This window comes from Cryptomeria japonica, chromosome 10, assembly GCF_030272615.1.
Source record: "Cryptomeria japonica chromosome 10, Sugi_1.0, whole genome shotgun sequence".
Classification (NCBI taxonomy): domain Eukaryota; kingdom Viridiplantae; phylum Streptophyta; class Pinopsida; order Cupressales; family Cupressaceae; genus Cryptomeria; species Cryptomeria japonica.
The window spans coordinates 404,324,609-404,345,123 of record NC_081414.1 but is presented as its reverse complement, the minus strand read 5'-3'; positions in this window follow the sequence as shown (position 1 = coordinate 404,345,123).

Sequence of the window (20,515 nt, the reverse complement as noted above, 5' to 3'; positions counted from 1 at the left end):
ATTTTCCATCCTCTATCGATCTACCATGAAAAGATCGACAACAACCATACTTGAATCAATTATCACCGACTTTTGCATATCGGATTCAATCTTTGTCCACCAAGAAACCACATATCTTCATATTCTTCATCTAGATCACTCAATCAAGGTTGGTTGGCCTCCACATTAAACCCTTGAGCCAATCGACATGTGCAGGTATCATAAAAAATCTTCATAATCAACATCCAAGTCACCTGGTCAACCATAGTCAACCGCTACGTGGACTTTCGTCCTTATCGGGCTGCCAATGTGTCGATTAAAAGACCTCAAATGGTCATGATGACCTTAACCTCTGTTGCTACAGGATGGCGGCATGCATCACCATTTTTCCTTTTAACTTGCTCTGCATCATCGTTCACGTGCTCATTTTACCCATGTGGGTTGGCAAGATGCACCATATTTCTACCTCTACACACCTTGCGACATCCTCTTTCCATCCTATTGCAGGTTGCGAGATAGAGGGATTATTCTCTCGCTTCACTGTCTTATCCCACACAACTATCACACATCGATCTTGAAGGGTGCGGGATAGTGGGAGCCTTCTACCGCTATCATCATGTTTCCCCACGCAACCATCATCTTGTCTTACTTAGCATTGCGGGGTAGTGGGAAGCCCGATTCCTTCCTTCATCTTGTGTTACCTTGCGAAGCCTCCAGTCTCAACGCAAACAAGCCGCAGGATAGCAGGGGGTCGCTATGCCCTACCTGAAGTTATTCTGCATGAACAATATGCACACACTTTGCATGGCACAATATAGCAAGGGACACATTTCCCTTTGACTTTTCTTGTCCTGCACGGTCAACCAATTCTCAGCAACATGTCATGGGATAGTGGGGGGGGGGGGGGTCTTTGACCTTTATGACATATTTATCCTACACAACCTCTTTCCTTCATTCAAACACACTGTGGGACCTACCGATATGTGAACTAAACGACTGCTGCCATGTGGAAATCACGTCTCACCATACCCAACTCAAAACTCAATCAAACACAATTGTAAATCTCACCAACACGTAACTCTAGACCATTGTTGACACGTGGAAATAATGAACTCAATTGGGGCCCCTGTAGTATAACATTTCGTGTTATGCACACTTGCAACCTGCTTCTCTGCAACCTCATGATATTCCTTGACATCAATGACAACTACCTGCTATTCTGCAACCATTTGACATCTCTTGACATCAATGACAATAATGCCAACAGAGAGAACATGACTACACTAGCCTAGTAGGATTTGCTAACTATGAGTCATGAAAAAGAAAAATACCAATTTACAAAGAAAAAGGCTCATTTTGCAAGGTAACTTTAGTATTGAAAGCATGTCATGGTGTGTGCATAAAGTGTAACATTGAGCAGAGTGTATGCCACCATGTTAAAGCGATTGCATATGCCTTAGTGGGAGCAATTTCTTTAAGGTAGCATGCATCCAAAGTACAAGCATGTTACCACAATGAGATGCCCCCAAGAAAGGACAAATCGAAGGATAATGGTCACAAAACATATATGAAAAAGCACACAAGGGATCCACTAACTTCGGGGTTAGTATGCGCTTATGATAAATAATGTATATCAATAATATTTTCATTGAATTGACCTCATCTCCCAAAGGTAGTAGACCTACAAACACAATGGAAGAAGAGATCATATGTCTTTTTGTGTCAACATGGAAGAGACCAAAAGAGATCTCAATTCTTTGCATTGTCCCCAAGTAGATAACACAAGGGACAACATATATAAGAATAGAGATACAAAAAGAAGAATGTCACAACAAATTCGGCCTCTTTATTACCTTGCATCAATGAAGTAACAAGGGTAATTCAAAGAGAACCTAACATAACACAAAAACATATCAAGCAACACATCATGGGGGAATCACATTATGAAAAAGAAAACACACAAGAGAGGATCTACGACATGAATGAAGATAGTCAAGAAAATCATCTACCTCCCAAGCTTGCTAAACATCATTTAGGGAAGGTGGACAAGATGCAAGAGGAGCCACCTCAAGCACAGAAGATGGAGATACTACAAGTTCCAAACAAGGACCATGCTCTAATGATGAGTCACTTTGTTTGTTACTAGGAGCTAGGGTTAATGCTTTTGAAAAATGTGAAGATAAATCATGATTAACATCAATAAGCTCATACATATCATCAAAATCATTAGAATCAATATTTTTAGCATGAACAACATCATCATCCATATCATCATCTAGATTATTAAAAATAGGATCTCTACTGCAAAAAGAGAATGAACCATCATTTTTCTTAAGCATTTTTAATCTTGGTGATTTTGGTTGAACTTCCTCCCTAAGGTTAGGCAAAGGTTGGACAAATGGGATCAAGTCAAAATTTGGTCTCTTCAAGGAGGAAATGGTTTGGGAAGCAAGTTCACGAGCCTTGGAATGATGCCTTTTTTGACGTTCTCTTGCATAATGGTTTCTTTTAGTTTTAGCTGAGACTTGCAAAGTTTGAGAATCAATGGACATAGGCTTCTTTTCTTCTCTCAAAGGAGGAGGAACAAGAGAATCCCCACTAGGTTGAGACATAGAAGATGACAAGTGCTTTCCTTTGTAAGATGTAGGAGGCAGGATTGAGGCATATATAGTAGGAATAGGACTATAAAGAATATCAGGTCCATTATGAGGATGAATATCCATAGGTATAGGATCTCTAGGTGTAGACACCTAAAAATTGCACAATGAATTAAGTGAATTTTATTCATTTAATTATTCTTAATTCTTCCAATTAATTAAATTGAGATTTAATTAATATCTCTATTCTTCTAATCACCTATTAATTAAATTAAGATTTAATTAATATACCCTTCTTCTATCTAAGCCATTTAATTAAATCCCCCTTCTAGCCCATTTAATTAAATTTACATTTTAATTAAATCCCCCCACTTGCAAAATCCTACAAATGCAACTTGCAACCAAATTGAAATAAAACAATTTATTTTAATTAAATCCTATTATCCCTCATCCACTTGCATTTTCCTACATCTCCCACTTGCCTCCTAAACCCCCTTCCTAAATTCTTCTAGAACCTATCTAATCCTAATCAATTAGCCTAAACCCTTCAATCATTCCTTTTCCCTAAATTTGAGGATGTCACTTCTCAAATTTGGAGGAAAGTCTTCCAAAGGCATTAAAGCCTTTATGCCTTCAACAAGCTAACTTGTTGAGTTCCCCCAAATTTGGAAGGACTCTTACAAATTTGTCCCCAAAGTCTTCCAAACCATTAATGGTTAACTAACCCTTAGTGGCAAGGTTAGAGACTTTTTGCCTAACTTAACCCTCATCTAACCCAGGGGTCTCATCAAGCAGTCATTGCTTTGACCATGGTTATCCCTTTAACCTTTGCACAAGAGTTTATCTCTTGGGTAAAAGCTTTATCCAATGGATAACCCTAACCTAACCTTAACACTTACCTCCTAAGGTAACCATGAGGTCTTCTCAAGCATTTAATGCTTCTTTCATCTCCTCTCAAGCAGTCTTATGTAGACAATTGTCACCATTTCATTGGTCAAAATTGTAAACATGGATTGATAACTTTCAATCCTGACCCTTGATTAACTCCTCCAATCTTGACCATCCATTGCCCTATTTTTCACTATAAATAGAGCTCTCATTCCTCCATTTTAAGGATCCATGCAAGCTTTTAGCATCTCATTTATGCTCAAATTTATCAACGCATCTAGCTTCTCTTTGTAACAGGAATTAATCTAATAAGAATTTTAGGCTATTTCCTTTATCATTAGCTTAGATCATTAACTAGTATATCATGTTAAGATAGTTTTACTACTAACCTTGACATCTTATAATCTAGTTTACTTCATTTGTAGAATCATGCATAGATAGGATGCATTTCATGGTAAAAATTAATCTAAAGCATCCCTCGTTCTTGCATTCGTCATCCTTAAGCCACTTTGCTTAGTGATCTTAGAGCAAAGGCATTGGCTTGAGGGACCTTGTGAGATAGAGAACCATGGAACCAACCTTGGGAAGTTGAGTCATTATTCATGACTCCATAACTTGCACCAAGAAGTCTTGTGGGTGTGTGAACCAGCTCTTTGAGACCACATTTTCACATTTTAGGTTTCATTGACCCGCTTTTCCCGCACACACTTCTGGCGCCCACTGTGGGGCACTACCCCATTAATCAAATCGGTTTTTAAAAATAATCACTTTTGCAGGTATGCGGGAAACAAGAATCAGCGCATAGGGAACATCCCTTAGCGCATCTGTTAATCATCCAGCGCATCCGACCCACTGTTCGGCATGTGGGATTCATTCCCTAGCGCATGAAAACTATCACTTAGCGCATCAAATTTTTAACATTTTCCTGTAGGTTTCGGCGCGGCAAAATAACAGCGTGGTGCATTCCGAAAACAATTCAGCGCATCGGGTCTATCTGATAGCGCATCCTGAGTGTTTTGTAGCACGTACAGTCCTTTTTGTAGCGCATTATAGACAGAAGGCAAAAACTAAAATTGTAACCGAACCTAAATTTAGACTTGTTGAAGTCCACAAGAGTCTATATTTTTCTAACTATTTTGGTTGGTATTTTGCAGGATCTTTAACATTTTCTTGTAGGAAGGAGCATGGTTTTACTTTTATAGTTACAATAGTTTAAGTTTTTTTTAACTTAGTTAAGTTAGTTAAAATTTAAAGCTTTTTAATTCTTATAGGGTAAAATTGAACTCACTTTGTTTGAGCTTTAAAAAGAACCACAAAAACAATCCTTTTTGCTTTTCCTAGGAAAACAAATTTTCACTTTGGGCTCTAAAAAGAACAAGACAAATTTTCAGTTTTGCAAAACAAAGGGGCTTAAAAAGAACTTCACCATCCTTTGATGCATAAAAGGATCCACTTCAAAAAAATTACAAAGTAAAGAATCACACATGTCCAAAGTCAGTCACAACTAAAGAGGGAAGATCTTCCCCTTTTGATCGATTTATTTTGTTGACCAAAACATCGAATTTACTATGTTGACCAGGTTCTTTTCATAGATCAAAAAATCATTGTCTTGAAAGGATAAAATAAACACCATGTTTTCGTGGAGCAAAATCTCTGTATAGATTTTAGCAAATCATTGCCTTGAAAGATAAAAAGAACCTTGTTTGCCTTGTCTCGAAAGTGGAAGGAATATGCTCTCCCCTTAACTGGGTGATCAAAAAGCCAGACCACTCTTACGCTTTCAGTCATATTGCATTAAAACCTTTAGCAAGCCTGCCTTCCCGAGGGGTTGAAAAACTCTTAAAGCCATTTTTGGCCGGTGTGAAGGGAACAATCTAAGTGGGAAATGACTTTGAAGCCAAGTGTTCCAACCCACTATAATCAAAAGTGGAAAGTGACGAAAGTCATTTTCAACGGTTGTGCGCAGTGATTAGCCTTCCCCCAGTATCCTTGAGATACGTAAAGCCTTTGTTCTAAAGGTTGGGAAGCCTCGTGAGGGAGTTTATCACTGACGACCGAACGGGAAGCCTGATTATGAACCTTAGCATAAAAACTTTGAGTCGAGTCAGTATCCAGACATTTGTAATATCATAGTGCAAGGGTGGGGAAGAATCCGCCTCCAAGATCACTCACCATATATCTCCCAAGATAATTACTCAATTGTGAAGCAATTCACTTTGGGTTAACTTCTGGCAAAAGACAAAAAAATGGGTGCCCCCTAGGGGGTGACACGGTTGTTTGAGCTGACGGAGTATCGAGACTAGTGGGCTATGATATTGCTTATGACCCTTGAATAAAGAGTCTGACTAAAGTGCATGTTGTATCTAAACATGTCAAAACATTAAGGATTTGAACACATCCTCGCAGAACATACACTTATTGTTTAGATTAAGAAAAATGGTTGTCTCTTTGGTGTCATGCTTTTATTTGTTCAGAAAATCATCTATCAGCACTGAAAACTCAAAGCAAAATTCCAAAAATCACAGAAAAACAACCAAGTCAAACTATCAGGGTAGTTTAGCACGTAGGAGCAACCTCTTAGCGCGTAGAAATCATATTTTAGTGCATTAGACCTTCACCTTAGCGCATTAAGTGTTAACGTTAGCGCTTTATCAGAATCCAAAACTAGCAGTTTCAAGTAGCGCATTTTGAAAACAGTTTGCCATGTTGAGGCTAAATTTTAGCGCGTAGGGTTTAACAGTTAGCACGTTGGCGGCCCATATTGGCACATAACATTTTGAACTGAGACAAAATAAAATAAACTAGTTAGCGCGTAAGAGGGGGCAACTTAGCATGTGGAGTCTTTTCTCTAGCGCTTTGAGAACTTTCTATAGTGCATTGCGTCTTTGTCTTAGCGCGTAGTCAAAACCAGAAAAACAGGGGGCAAAATAGAGGTCATTTTTGAAAAAATTGAAAACATTTTAGGAAACTTTCCTTCCTCGGCCTGAACTTCATCAAATAGAAAATCAAAAACAGAGTATCAAAAACTATTCTCAAAGCAAGTTTTCCATCAAACAAAGTTGTCCAAAATCTTAAAACTAAGTCGCAAGATAACACATCTCTCCTATCAAAATCAGGAAACATCATCACAAGTATCAAACAGGTCCTTCAATCAAACGGATTTCTATCAAAAAACACACTTGTTTTAAAACTCCAAGTTGTCAAATCGAGTTTCCATGTCAGGAAAGCTCGTATTCCATATGATTTGACACACTTTGTCATGAGGGGGCATCTAAACCTTCATTTGATAAAGTAAAACTTGAGTTTCCAAAACAAGCTAAACTGAATCCAAAACAAACCAAAGGAAACCATTGATTGCTTGTGTATGACTAATCCTCATATTCTGAGAAGAAATAATATTTATCATAACACTAAGTTGAGGAAACAACAACCCAGTTCTCTAAAACTTGCCAAACGGAATAAATTTTTATACATCAATCGCCAACTCTTCAAATCTCATCGAATATTTCTTCATCATATGCACTTGTATCTTCAAGACAAAACAAACGAATTTGACAAGAAACCATTGAGGAGTAGAGCATTCAGTCAACGCTTAAATCAAGGAGGAAAGATCAATCCGACCTTCTTTCCCGAAGAGTGCATCACTTACAACATACCCCAATTTGAACCACCAACCCCTGAACAAAACATCGAAGAGGAGTTTGTTCCTTTTATCACAGAAAGCTTTTATTAGATGTCTGTTGTTACTCGCTCTCAACAAAACAAACAAAGCGAAATGCAACCAGAGTCCAACATGAATCAAATATTATCAAATCCTTTCGAACGTCCAAATTTAGAGGACACCGAAATTTCTGAGGAACTCCTCCAAGAGTGTCAAGAAAGCGCTTCATTTCAAAAACTTGTGGAAAGACTCATGGAAAACGACAAAGAAAAATATCTACTCATGCTCACAAGCAAATGAGTTAAACTTCCTGAAGACTTTGACACCGACATTTTTAGAACAAGATCTCGACATTATAACTATCAAGAACGACAAAGAGAAGAAGAAGCACGCGACTCTGAACAAAATATCCCTGAGCAAAACATCCCAAAGAAAAACATACCATTCCACACACCATTTCAGCTTAGGACTAATACAAGGGAAGAATTCTTCCCTCGACAAAATAATGCGCCTTTGATTGCTCTCACTCAAAAAATGCAATGTTGCAAAGACAAATGCAAGACATGCAACAAGGGACAATAGTACGATACTCCTTTACTGAAATTTGTCCTTATCCTTTTGACACACGGTTAAACATGGTAGCTTTTCCCCCAAACTCAGACATTCCCAAATTTGACAAATATGATGGAAAAAGCAATCCTCGTGATCATGTTCTGGAATTTTGTACCATGAGTCTTGAATTTGCCCATGATGACACCTATTTCATGAGGTTATTCCCAAGAAGCTTGGGAGGGCAAACCATGGAATGGTTATCCAAAATCACACCTCCCGTTAGATCATTCAATGAACTAGTCAACAAATTCATAACTCAATATTCCTATAACATTCAACATGCTATCACTATGCTAGATGTCTGTAATACCAAGCAGAAAAACAATGAAACATTCATGGTATTCCTTCAATGTTGGTGACGTATGGTTTCGAGATATCCTCGTGATGTGCCCGAAAAGGAAAAGATGGAAATTTTCATCGACAACTTGAATAGTGAGATGAGTTACATACTCAAACTCCAATGCATACCATCTTTTGCTAAATTGATTGAGAATGGCATCCAAGTAGAAGAGGCGTGTGTCAAGAAAGGAACATTGAAATTCTTCAAAGAAGGAAAAAATTCGTCCAACTACAACAACCAAAACAATAACAACTTAGACAAATCCAGGTTCTAGACCCGAAACAAAAACAATGGAAATGAAGGAGGAAATGAATCAAATGATGCAAAATCCAAGCAACCAGTGCTAGCGTTATCAGGTAATCCTCAAGCTACAAAGAATCCAAAAGGTGCTAATCAAGGCACTACCACTTATGCACCGAATACCAATCAAGATCAACTCAATGCAAACAATACCCAAAACAATAACACCAATCGAGGACCTAATCCAAACTCGCGAGGTAACACAAACAACTTTCAAAAATGAATTTACACACCACCAGGACAATCCTTGGAATCAACATTCAGAGAATTCCTGGCAATCAAAATTATCTCCTTACCAGCAATCAGCAACTTTGAAACACAAATCAAACCACCCTGGTGGAATGACTCACACTTTTGTGATTTTCATCATAACAAAGGTCATCAAACAAATGATTGCATGAGGCTGAAAAACATTGTTCAAGACATGATTGATAGAGGTGATTTAACAGTTGAAGGTCTCAAGACAAATGGTGACCATGGAGCCTTTAAAAATCCTCTTCCAAACTACAACAAAGATGGGGCTTTAACCTCAAACAATACACGTGGAGCCCATATCAATCACATATACAATAACACAATTAATCATATATCAGCTGAGGACAATCAAGTCAACGTTATCACAATCAAGGACAAGCGTGAACATGAATTCGTCAACGTAACAACCAGAGCTCAAAAATATGTCTTGAAAGGGAATATGTCAACAACAAACACCATACCCAAAAATCAATATGATCTAGTCAGTCAACTACGCAAAATTCCTGCTCAAATATCCATACTAGAGTTGTTGAAACTTTCACCAAAACACAAAGACATCTTGGAACAAGTGTTATTGGAAACAAATGTACCTCAAGATCTGGATGCTGACAAATTCCAAGCCATGGTAGCTCATATGACAGGGCCTCATAACCTCACTTTTTCTGAGCATGATAATATCTCATTGAGCCATCCACATAATACTCCACTCCACATTGAAGTCTTGGTCTACAAGCATCGAGTCAAAAGAGTATTAATAGATGGAGGAGCTCGACTCAATATTTGTACCTTAAAACTTATCCGTGCATTAGGCTTCTCTGAGCAATCTATTGATCCACACAAAAAGATCACTATCAAAGCATATGATGATGAAGAAAGATCATCTAAAGGAACAGTAATGTTGCCAATTCAAGTGGGACCAATACAAAAGGACATTATATGCCAAGTCTTAGACATAGACCTCACATACAATATCTTATTGGGTCGACCTTGGATACATGAAATGCAAGCAATACCTTCTACTTATCAATAGTGTGTTAAGTTCCCTTACAATGGACATGAGATTTCTATATCAGTAGATCATAATCCATTTCAACATTGTAATGCTATGGGGGCAGCCCAAGACAGCTTGGTTCCACATAATAGAGAAAAACAAAGTTACTCAACACTAGATCTTCAGCAAGAAAAGTCTACATCACTATCTATGGATTTCAAGAAGAAAATGAAAATCAAAGAGCAAGGCATGGGAGAATACTCTTTGGAACCCTTGTGTTTGGCCAACTTACCAGCGTCGCCTAAATCTCATGGATTACCTACAACATCAACGCATCAAACAACCCAGCCCATCACCAAATTTGATGGCAAATTTATTCAACTAGGCACTCTAGCACATGAATCAGAGGAAAAAAGACATCCTTGGTTGTACAAGGATGAGGAAGAAGACAGAGCGGCTACTGTGGAAGTAGTTATACCAGCACACCTGTATGGAAAAGGCTACTTGATCATGCAACAGATGGGATACAATGACAAAGGACCTATTGGTAAGCGTTAGGAAGGCGTCAGAAAACCATTAGATCCTCCTTCACAATTCAATAAAGACAAAAAGGGATTGGGCTATGAATACATTTTACCACCAAGGAAAACACCAAGCAATTACCAAAAACCTCAGTGGAAAGCAAAGAAGAAATACAAGGAGGACTCCTGGCAGGAGGCACTATTTGAGTCAGCTAAGACTATACGCAAAGAATGTGAAAATCAAGAACGAAAACAATATCAAAGGAAGCCCATCACACAAAAGAAGGAAACATCTACTGCAGAAGTACATCATATTCAAGAACCATTATCTAACAAAGAAGAATCACCTCCCAATAACATCATTCTTCCCCGAGGAGAGACAGTATATGAACAAATGCAAAGAGTGGAAGCAAGATCTGACATAGGATAGAGAAAACTATCAAACTTGTATCAATCATCAAAGACCTGTTCTCAACCTACAACATACTAGTCCACAACACAACCAGAATCTGGGATAATACCTCAAAGACTGATTCCAATGAATATGAATGGGGCAGCTATTCTAATGTTACTGAAGATATTTGTGCAAATGACAGTCATACACCCATCTCTCAAGAAGAACACGACACAAAATCTAGACCACTTGAATTTGGTCCACAAAATATCTATGACACCAAGGAAAACGAGCAGCAACATTACGAGCAAGTCTACACAGAAGACGATACCATCAAAGACCTCGACAAAATCCTTAACTTCTTTAACACCCCAACCAACCACGATGATATCTCCATCCTGACACTTACAACAAATGAACTTGATCCACCTAATGACTCCTTACCACTTGTCTTTCCTGACCTCATAGACTGGAACGAACCTGAAACTCATGATATACCAATTTTCCCAAATGATGAATCCATTATCCATTACTTTTGTACCGTTAACCCAGAAAAAGATTCTACCAGTGAACAAAGTAACGACATCTGCAATCAAGGGAGTGCCAAGTCTCTCAGTCGCAAAAATGAACAACATAAAAGATCTACTGTTGAAAACCAGTCAATGATAGCAATAGATCACAAAAATGTAAAAATAAAGGATGCATCTGAAGGGGAAAACCTTTTTAAGGCACCTAAAGATGGGAGACTCGAAACTCTTCCTGAGCATTATCACGAGTGATCACCCATATTGATTGAGCCCACTCAATCAATCAACATTGGTACTATAGAAGCAACCAGAAATATACACCTTGCAGAATCTTTGACAGAGGAAGAAAGATCAGAGTTTATCCAATTTTTTAAAGAGAAGCAAGTCAACTTTGCTTTGTCATATGCAGATATGCCCGGGATTGATCCACAATTAATCATGCATCACTTATCCATTACTCCAGGAGCTAAGCTAGTCAAGCAAAAACTGTGAAATATGAATCCACATGTGGCACTCATGGTTAAAGTTGAACTGAAGAAACTATTAGACGTTGAGTTTATTCAACCTATTGACTATGCTGAATAGATTTCCAACATTGTACCAGTATCAAAACTAGATGGCAGTATCAGAATATGCACCAATTTTAGAGATGTCAACAAAGCATGTCCAAAGGATGACTTTCCTTTGCCCAGTATCGACATAATTGTAGACCTCACAACAGGCCATGCAATGCTATCACTAATGGACGGTTTTTCAGGCTATAATCAAATCAAGATAGCCCTAGAGGATCAAGATAGAACAACATTTACCTGTCCTTGGGGAACGTATTATTGGAATGTCATGCCTTTTGGCTTAAAGAATGCAGGAGCAACTTATCAACGAGCATTGACAACAATCTTTCATGACATGATGCATACCTTCATGGAGGACTATGTGGATGATTTACTAGCTAAATCATTCACCAGGGCAGAACATTTAAACATCTTAGAAAAGATTTTTGATAGAGTGGAAAAATTCCAAGTCAGGCTCAACCCTAAGAAGTGTGTCTTCGGGGTTACATCAGGCAAGTTACTAGGCTACATAGTTTCAGCTAAGGGTATTGAAGTGGATCCAACAAAGGTACAAGCCATAATGGAGATGCCACCACCAAAGAACATCAGCCAGCTCAGATGTCTACAAGGACGACTCCAATCAATCAGGTGATTCATCGCTCAACTAGCAGATAAAAGTCTACCGTTCAATCATTTGCTACATAAAAATGTACCATTCAAATGGGAAGCCAAATGTGCAGAATCATTCTATCAAATCAAGCAATATCTAATGAACCCACCAATTCTATTACCACTGATAGCAGGGAAGCCACTCATTCTCTAGATTTCAACAACATATATCTCACTGGGGGCATTTGTAAAGCGTAAAAATCGAACCCTAGTTGTTCTCCCCTCCCCAACTCCGAGGAGAGAGAAGGGAGAGTCACTAGGATTGATGGTTTTCACTTGGGAGAGACTTTACATTCAAAAGAGGGGTTGAAACCCACAAGATCCAATCCCACGCAATGCAAGATTGGATTCTAAATGAGTTTCAAGGGTTAAGACATCAAGGATACCCTCTTTTGTAAAGAAATGTAGATAGAAAGATTGAACTAGGAATGCATGTAAAGTAGGAAAGATTCGCTTATAAACAGAGATAGGGATATGGGATGAAGCTGCGGACCTGGAATTAGCAGTAAAATGTCGAGATGGTGTTGTTCTGCAAATTTGAGCAAAAGTTGATGGGACGATGGCGCCCGACGTGCACACGGTCCTCCGAAAAATCCGCGAAACGAAGGGGGATCTGTTCGTCTCTGCACAAGGGTTCCAGATCTTCAATTACAGCCACGTACCTGCAACCTACACACAGAAAAGAGAGGACGATTGGGGGGTTAGGGATGAGGGGTTTGCCTTTAGGTCAAACCCCGGTTTTGGAATTAACCAAGAAATGAGAATGTTGTAAATGTAAATGTTTGTAATGTAAACAAGTACTGATACCTTGTTGTAAGAATGTTTGTATTCTTACATGCGAAGGTGTAATGTATGTAGTATGTAGTATGTTGTATGTTGTAAGTGATCTCCTCTTCAATGGTTGAATCATTGTCTTGAATGCAACACTTAGCCTTGAATGGAGACTTAGAATGATCAATTGCTTGAAGGAATGCTTGAATGTTTGAATATCGTTTCCGCCTTTTTTTTATCCTTTTAAAATGGGAGAGGAAATGTAGTTTATATACTTGCCAATTAGGGTTAAAAGACTAATTTTCCCGACCTTAGGCCGACCAGGAAATGTTATTTTCCAATTTGCAAACTTAAAGACCCGAAGCCCCATAAGAGACCGGGCCCAAAATAGGGCCAGGGACCAGGGCGCTGGGCGCCATGGTCCCACCTCCCGGGACAGCAGGGTGCAAGGAGGATCAGGCCAAGGTGCTGAAAAATGCAGTTTTTGATGTCATGAACAAGTTTCGGGGTCTCCATTCAGGTTCCGTGTTGCATCGCCATCGTGAAGACCCAAATGCAGTCGAAATTGCAAGTGTCGCAATTTTAGGACGCTACATTTAGCCCCCACTTTAGCGGGAGTATAAGCGTACGCCAATACTTCCGATAAAGTACAAGGAAACAACATTGAAAAACTTTCACCACGTCAAGGAGGCAAGATACACCAAGCCCCTAGTGGACTAAGGATCTTACGGCTTCGATTGACAAAGTAAAAGGGAAGATCACGAGGGAGAACCATGACTGTCAGTAGTAAGGTTCCCTCACTATGAGTCATGCAAGAAAGATATCAAAAATTTCAAGGCAAAGCTAAATTTGTCAAGAAATTTCCTAGTATCTTGAAAAGATATGAACGGGATGTATGCCCCCCTACGTTAAAGCGATCACACACGCCTCACCGGGGGTGATTGCTTTAAGGTAGTGATACATATAAGAAATGAAAAAGGAGCACGTTATCACACAGATTTAGCCCCCAAGTGTGAGATAAGCCCAAGGATAATAGACACAAAACACAAAGCACAAGGTGACTTCGCTTTCCTCGGGGTCAGTATGCTGTATGATAATTCATGTATATCATATGTATGTATGCATAATTGTTCTTCATTCCCCAATCAAGGAAGGTCACCTAGAAGAAGGGAACACATGTGTCTTTTGAGTCAACATGAGAGAGACCAAAAGAGATCTCAATGTTTTGCATCGTCCTCAAGTAGACAACACAAAGGACAACAAATAGAAGAATGAGAGTAACACATAGAAGAAGTAACAAAAAATCAAGAGAGGAGGAGAGAATCTGCTATGCTAATGAACTAGTCTAGCACGTCATCTACCCCCCGGTCTTGCTGATCAATATTTCGAGAAGGTAGGAAACACGCTAGAGGAGGAACATCCAACACAGCAGATGGAGCTATCACAAGATCCAAACAAGGGCTATGTTCATGTTCCGAGCCACGTTGTTCTTGTCTAGGAGCTAGGATAAGTGCTTTAGAAAATTCGTTAGATAGATGGTTATCAACGTCAACAAATTCATATTCACTATCAGAATGAACAGGAGTAACATTTTCATCATGAATAACATTTTCGTCTATATCATCATCAAGATTTATAAAAATAGGATCTTTAACTCGCACAGGATCAAGACCATCATGCATCTTATGTTTAGGAGATTTCGGCTCAATTTTCGGCTGAGGAGAAAATGGAATAATACTAGCTGAAGGTGTTTTTGGGGATTGCAAAGTTTGAGAAGCAGCTGCCTGAGCTCTAAGACGACGCTTTCGTCGGTGTTCACGTGCAGAACGATTTCGTCTAGTCTTAGTAGGAAGTTGAGAAGATTGAGGAGGAGGAATGTTCTCATCCTTTTCACTTGGGTGTTTAGGTTGTGGTCTCTTAAGTTGAATAATAGGAGAAGAGGAAGGTCTCTTCTCTCCATAAGAGGAAGGAGGAGGAACTGCTCCATATAAGGGAGGAATATTTGGTTTAGGAAGGAGACCAAGTCCATCATGACGAGGAGGTATAGGTATACTTTTAGGAGTTTTATTAGATATAGGCATAGTCACATCCATAGGGAGGGGTTGGGAATCTTCTTGAGGAAAGACATTAGTTTTATCTTTCAAAGGAAGAACTTCCTTCTCAAGAACGATAGGAATGTCAAGTTTGGGTGTTCTAGGTTCGCTTAGAGATAGGATCATATCTTTTTTCCACTTTTGATAAGATTTAAAAAGATGATCACTTCGTGGAGGAAGAAATTGGAATTGTTTAGGCCAAAAGTAATCAATAGGAACGCTAGAAGTTCTTTCAGCAGGTTTAAAGAGACTATGATTGACAGTAACAACTTCACCATTATGGGGAAATTTCAAGCACTTGTGAATAGGAGAAGCAATAGCTTTCATGGAAGATAGCCAAGGATAGCCTAGCTTCACACGAAATTGTTCGGACGATGGAATAATAGCAAAGTCCACATCAAGGGATTTGTTATGGACCTCAATAGGTAATGCAATAGAACCAATTGCAGGAGAAGAAAATGCATCAAATAGTTTCACAACCACATTTGTTTCATCATAGATCACTTGATTCAATTGCAAAGTAAAAAGAAATTCTTCAGTAATGACATTAACCATACAAGAAGGATCAATAAGCACTCCACGGCAAGGTGTATTCTTGACTTTTGCAACTATATATAAAGGACCATCAGGTGCCCTGATAGTTTCACTGGAATCAAATGTGATGGAAGGTTCTTTAGGGATTTTTTGCTGCTCTACAAAGTTAATCACATTCGGAGTCATAGACACAAGATCATCAGGTGAGACAGAGGAATCATTAGTATCAATCACATTAGAGGTATGCGAAGGCAATGGATCAGTAAAAATCTGAAGATTTTGGTTTGGAGGAGCTACAGATGTGTTGCCTTTATCATTCACACCAGAAATAGAGATAGTATTATTATCAATCAAGTCTTGAATTTTACCCTTTAAAGCAAAACATTTTTTAGTATCATGCCCAGGATGACGATGAAATTGACAAAAAGATTTGTTATCAAAATAGGGCAAATTAATCTTTGCAGGATCTATTTGCCTTATAGGAGGAAGAGTAAGCACATTTTGTTCCAATAACTTATTCATAATACTATGCAATGATTCATTCAAAGGAGTAAATTTTCTTTCTTTCTTGAAAAACTTAGAAATGGGAGGCACACCTGATGCTGCATTCACATTGTTGTTAATGATGTTTTCATTGAATTTAATTGACTCTCTGTTCGGTTTAAACTTCCCAAATGGTTGTTGACTACTATCACCCTTATCACTCGGAGCCATAGGATTTGCTTGTTCCATTTGACTCACAGTCAGTTGATAATTGTGAAGAGTTGTGCACAACTGTTGGAAAGAAGTAAACTCAGAAAACATGAGTTTTTCTCTAATATCTTTTTGTAAATTAGAAATAAAGATTCTTTGAATATCATTGTCAGGCACTAGAAAGGAAATTTGAGCATACAAATGCTTATATCTACCAATGAAATCAGTCACTTTTTCTTTAACACCTTGTTTACAATGCATTAAATCAATCAAAGTAACTTTAGGACTTATATTGTTTTGAAATTGTTAAATAAAAGCATTTGCAAGTTGTTCGAAAGAAGAAATAGAATAAGAAGGCAACGAGCAATACCATTGTAGGGCTTTATCTCTTAATGTTCTAGTAAACAGTTTTGCAAGCAACCTTTGGTCATAAGCAAAATCAGTACATATTGTTTGAAAGGTCTTAACATGTGTTAGAGGATCACCCTTACCATTATAAAGCTCCAAATGCGGAATTTCAACATGTTTAGGGGGGATAGCTCGAACAATGTCAAGAGAAAGTGGGCTCGCAACATCAAATGTGGGCACACTAAACTTAGATTGATTCATAGAGGCAATTTGTTGCTGTAAAGAAGAGACAGTTTGTGCAAGATTGTTAATGGTCGCTTCAGTCAAAGAGTTCATATTAGACGTGTTAGATTGTGATGGAGGTGTTATGTTATTGAAAGAAGGTAGAGAGTAAGGTGGTGGGACACTATGATAGTTAGTCATAGGAGATGATTGGACAGGAGGAACACTACAAGGAGGAATGGAATGGTTAAATGAATTGCCCCCTTGCGTCATGTTCATTTGTGGAGATGAAATAGGGACACTCATTGAAGGAATGAATGAAGAAGTTGGATTGAATGAAGGAAGAGGGTTGATTGAAGAAGAGGGATTTCCCCCATGACTGGTGATCATAGGAGGAATGTCTTGTATTGAAGTAGTCATTATGTTTGATGTAAAAGTAGGTATACTAGCAATAGGAGTTGTCAAAGGAATAGAATGATTGACTTGAGTAGGAGGTTGTGTATAACCTAAGGTTTCGGCACAACTCTTCATAGGCATCACATTTGAATCCACAATGTGTGCAATACCACGCAAAATATCAATTCCATTCTTATCACTTTGAACCATACGTTTTAGACCCTCAATTAAGGAAAGAGCTTCACTATCAGGGTATTCTTGAGACATCCATTGTCGAAAATCATCAAATTGGTTATCCAATTTTGAAAGTTGTTCTACAGAAACCTCATGGAGAGCTTCTTCATCATTAAGAGGATTAGAGGAATTACCCATGTCCTCGTTAAAAAGGCCATTCAAATTAGGTTCCATCTCCTCAGTAATTACACCTTGGAAGGACTTAATTCTAAGGCTTCGTCTAACGGGAATAGTGTAAGTAGGGCTTATTGTTGTAAAACTCATGCACTAAAGAAAGAGAGAAGATTTTGAATTTTAGAGGTAGCAAATTTCAATAAAATCAGCCAATCTCCTAGATTTAAGCTGTTAAATGCAATCAGGACAATCTCCCGAAATTTCGGAAAAAATGTCCGGGACCGTGGCGAACGGAGTGCACATGGTCCTCGCAACTTTTTTCAAAATTTTCAGGGATGAAAGTTATGATGATTTTAAAGCTAATCTGAAAAAATTGAGTGATTTTACGATCTGTAGATAGGCCAAATTAAAGTTGCAATCTCAAAATTGAACCCTACCAAGATTGTTGAAAAATGCAAATTTTGAATTTTGAAAAAGAGAGGGAAACTGAAATTTTGAATTTTATGATTTTAGAGGGAATACTAAAAGCAATGCAAGTTTTGAAATTTAAAAGTTGACTCAATTTGATGCAAAATTCAAATTTGAAAGTGGAAATCAAGGTTGTTGCAATTAAACACTTAATTTCAAAAGTCACAAACTGCAAAAATTTGAATAAAGCACTGAAATTTTGAATGAATGCCAACACATTTTTCAGATTTAGGACTGTAAGAAACACAATTTTGATAGGAATTTTAATTTCAACGATTTTTGAATGATTAAAAGCCTCAATCCAAGCAATCGCTAGACCAACTTTGACTTTAATTTTGAAAGTGTTAAAATTGATAAAATCAGCCGAAATTCTGGATTTTAGCAGAAAAATACAGTAAGATCTAGCTCCCGAAATTTCGAAAAAAATGTCGGGGATGATGGCGCTCGGGGTGCACACGGTCCTCGCAACTTTTTTCCAAATTTTCAGGGATGAAAGATATTGTGATTTTATTGCGGAATCCAAAGTTACAGCCGATTTGGAGGTGTTTTGATCAGTCAAATTATCATTTAAAGGTTGAATCAAGAAGGTTTTTAAAAATTAGGGTTTCGACACTTAACCACTTAATTTTCAGAATTAAAGCACAAATATGAATTGACAATTTGCAATAGAAGGGTAGATCTGAAACAAGCATTAACAATTAAACATTTCACAAGCTTAATTACTAAAAAGAAAATTTTAGGGTTTTTATGCAATCAACCTCTAAAATTTGCAAAAGATCAAACATGGAAATGTGATTAAGGAAGCAAATTTTTCAGATCTAACCATGAATAATCAGAATGAGGATGTTCACGTCGGGTTCACCAAAATGTAAAGCAGAAAAATTGAACCCTAGTTGTTCTCCCCTCCCCAACTCCGAGGAGAGAGAAGGGAGAGTCACTAGGATTGATGGTTTTCACTTGGGAGAGACTTTACATTCAAAAGAGGGGTTGAAACCCACAAGATCCAATCCCACGCAATGCAAGATTGGATTCTAAATGAGTTTCAAGGGTTAAGACATCAAGGATACCCTCTTTTGTAAAGAAATGTAGATAGAAAGATTGAACTAGGAATGCATGTAAAGTAGGAAAGATTCGCCTATAAACAGAGATAGGGATATGGGATGAAGCTGCGGACCTGGAATTAGCAGTAAAATGTCGAGACGATGCTGTTCTGCAAATTTGAGCGAAAGTTGATGGGACGATGGCGCCCGGCGTGCACACGGTCCTCTGAAAAATCCGCGAAACGAAGGGGGATCTGTTCGTCTCTGCACAAGGGTTCCAGATCTTCAATTACAGCCACGTACCTGCAACCTACACACAGAAAAGAGAGGACGATTGGGGGGTTAGGGATGAGGGGTTTGCCTTTAGGTCAAACCCCGGTTTTGGAATTAACCAAGAAATGAGAATGCTGTAAATGTAAATGTTTGTAATGTAAACAAGTACTGATACCTTGTTGTAAGAATGTTTGTATTCTTACATGCGAAGGTGTAATGTATGTAGTATGTTGTATGTTGTAAGTGATCTCCTCTTCAATGGTTGAATCCTTGTCTTGAATGCAACGCTTAGCCTTGAATGAAGACTTAGAATGATCAATTGCTTGAAGGAATGCTTGAATGCTTGAATGCTTGAATGTTTGAATATCGTTTCCGCCTTTTTTTTATCCTTTTAAAATGGGAGAGGAAATGTAGTTTATATACTTGCCAATTAGGGTTAAAAGATTGATTTTCCCGACCTTAGGCCGACCAGGAAATGTTATTTTCCAATTTGCAAACTTAAAGACCCGAAGCCCCATAAGAGACCGGGCCCAAAATAGGGCCAGGGACCAGGGCGCTGGGCGCCCTAGTCCTGAAGGACCAGGGCGCTAGGCGCCATGGTCCCACCTCCCGGGACAGTAGGGTGCAAGGAGGATCAGGCCAAGGTGCTGAAAAATGCAGTTTTTGATGTCATGAACAAGTTTCGGGGTCTCCATTCAGGTTCGATGTTGCATCGCCATCGTGAAGACCCAAATGCAGTCGAAATTGCAAGTGTCGCAATTTTAGGACGCTACAGCATTATTAGCACAAGAAGATCAACAAGGCAAGGAATGAGCTATATATTGCATCAGCAGGACATTGAACGAATACAAACTCAACTGTACATTCATTGAGAAGGCTTGTCTAACAGTGGTATTTGCCTCTCAAAAGTTCCGACACTACATGCTAGCTCACACAATTAAGCTAGTTGCAAAAATTAATCCTCTCAAATATTTACTCAGCAAGGCAGCTCTTACAGATAGATTGGCTAAATGGGTCATGATTCTTAGTGAATTTGATATCCAC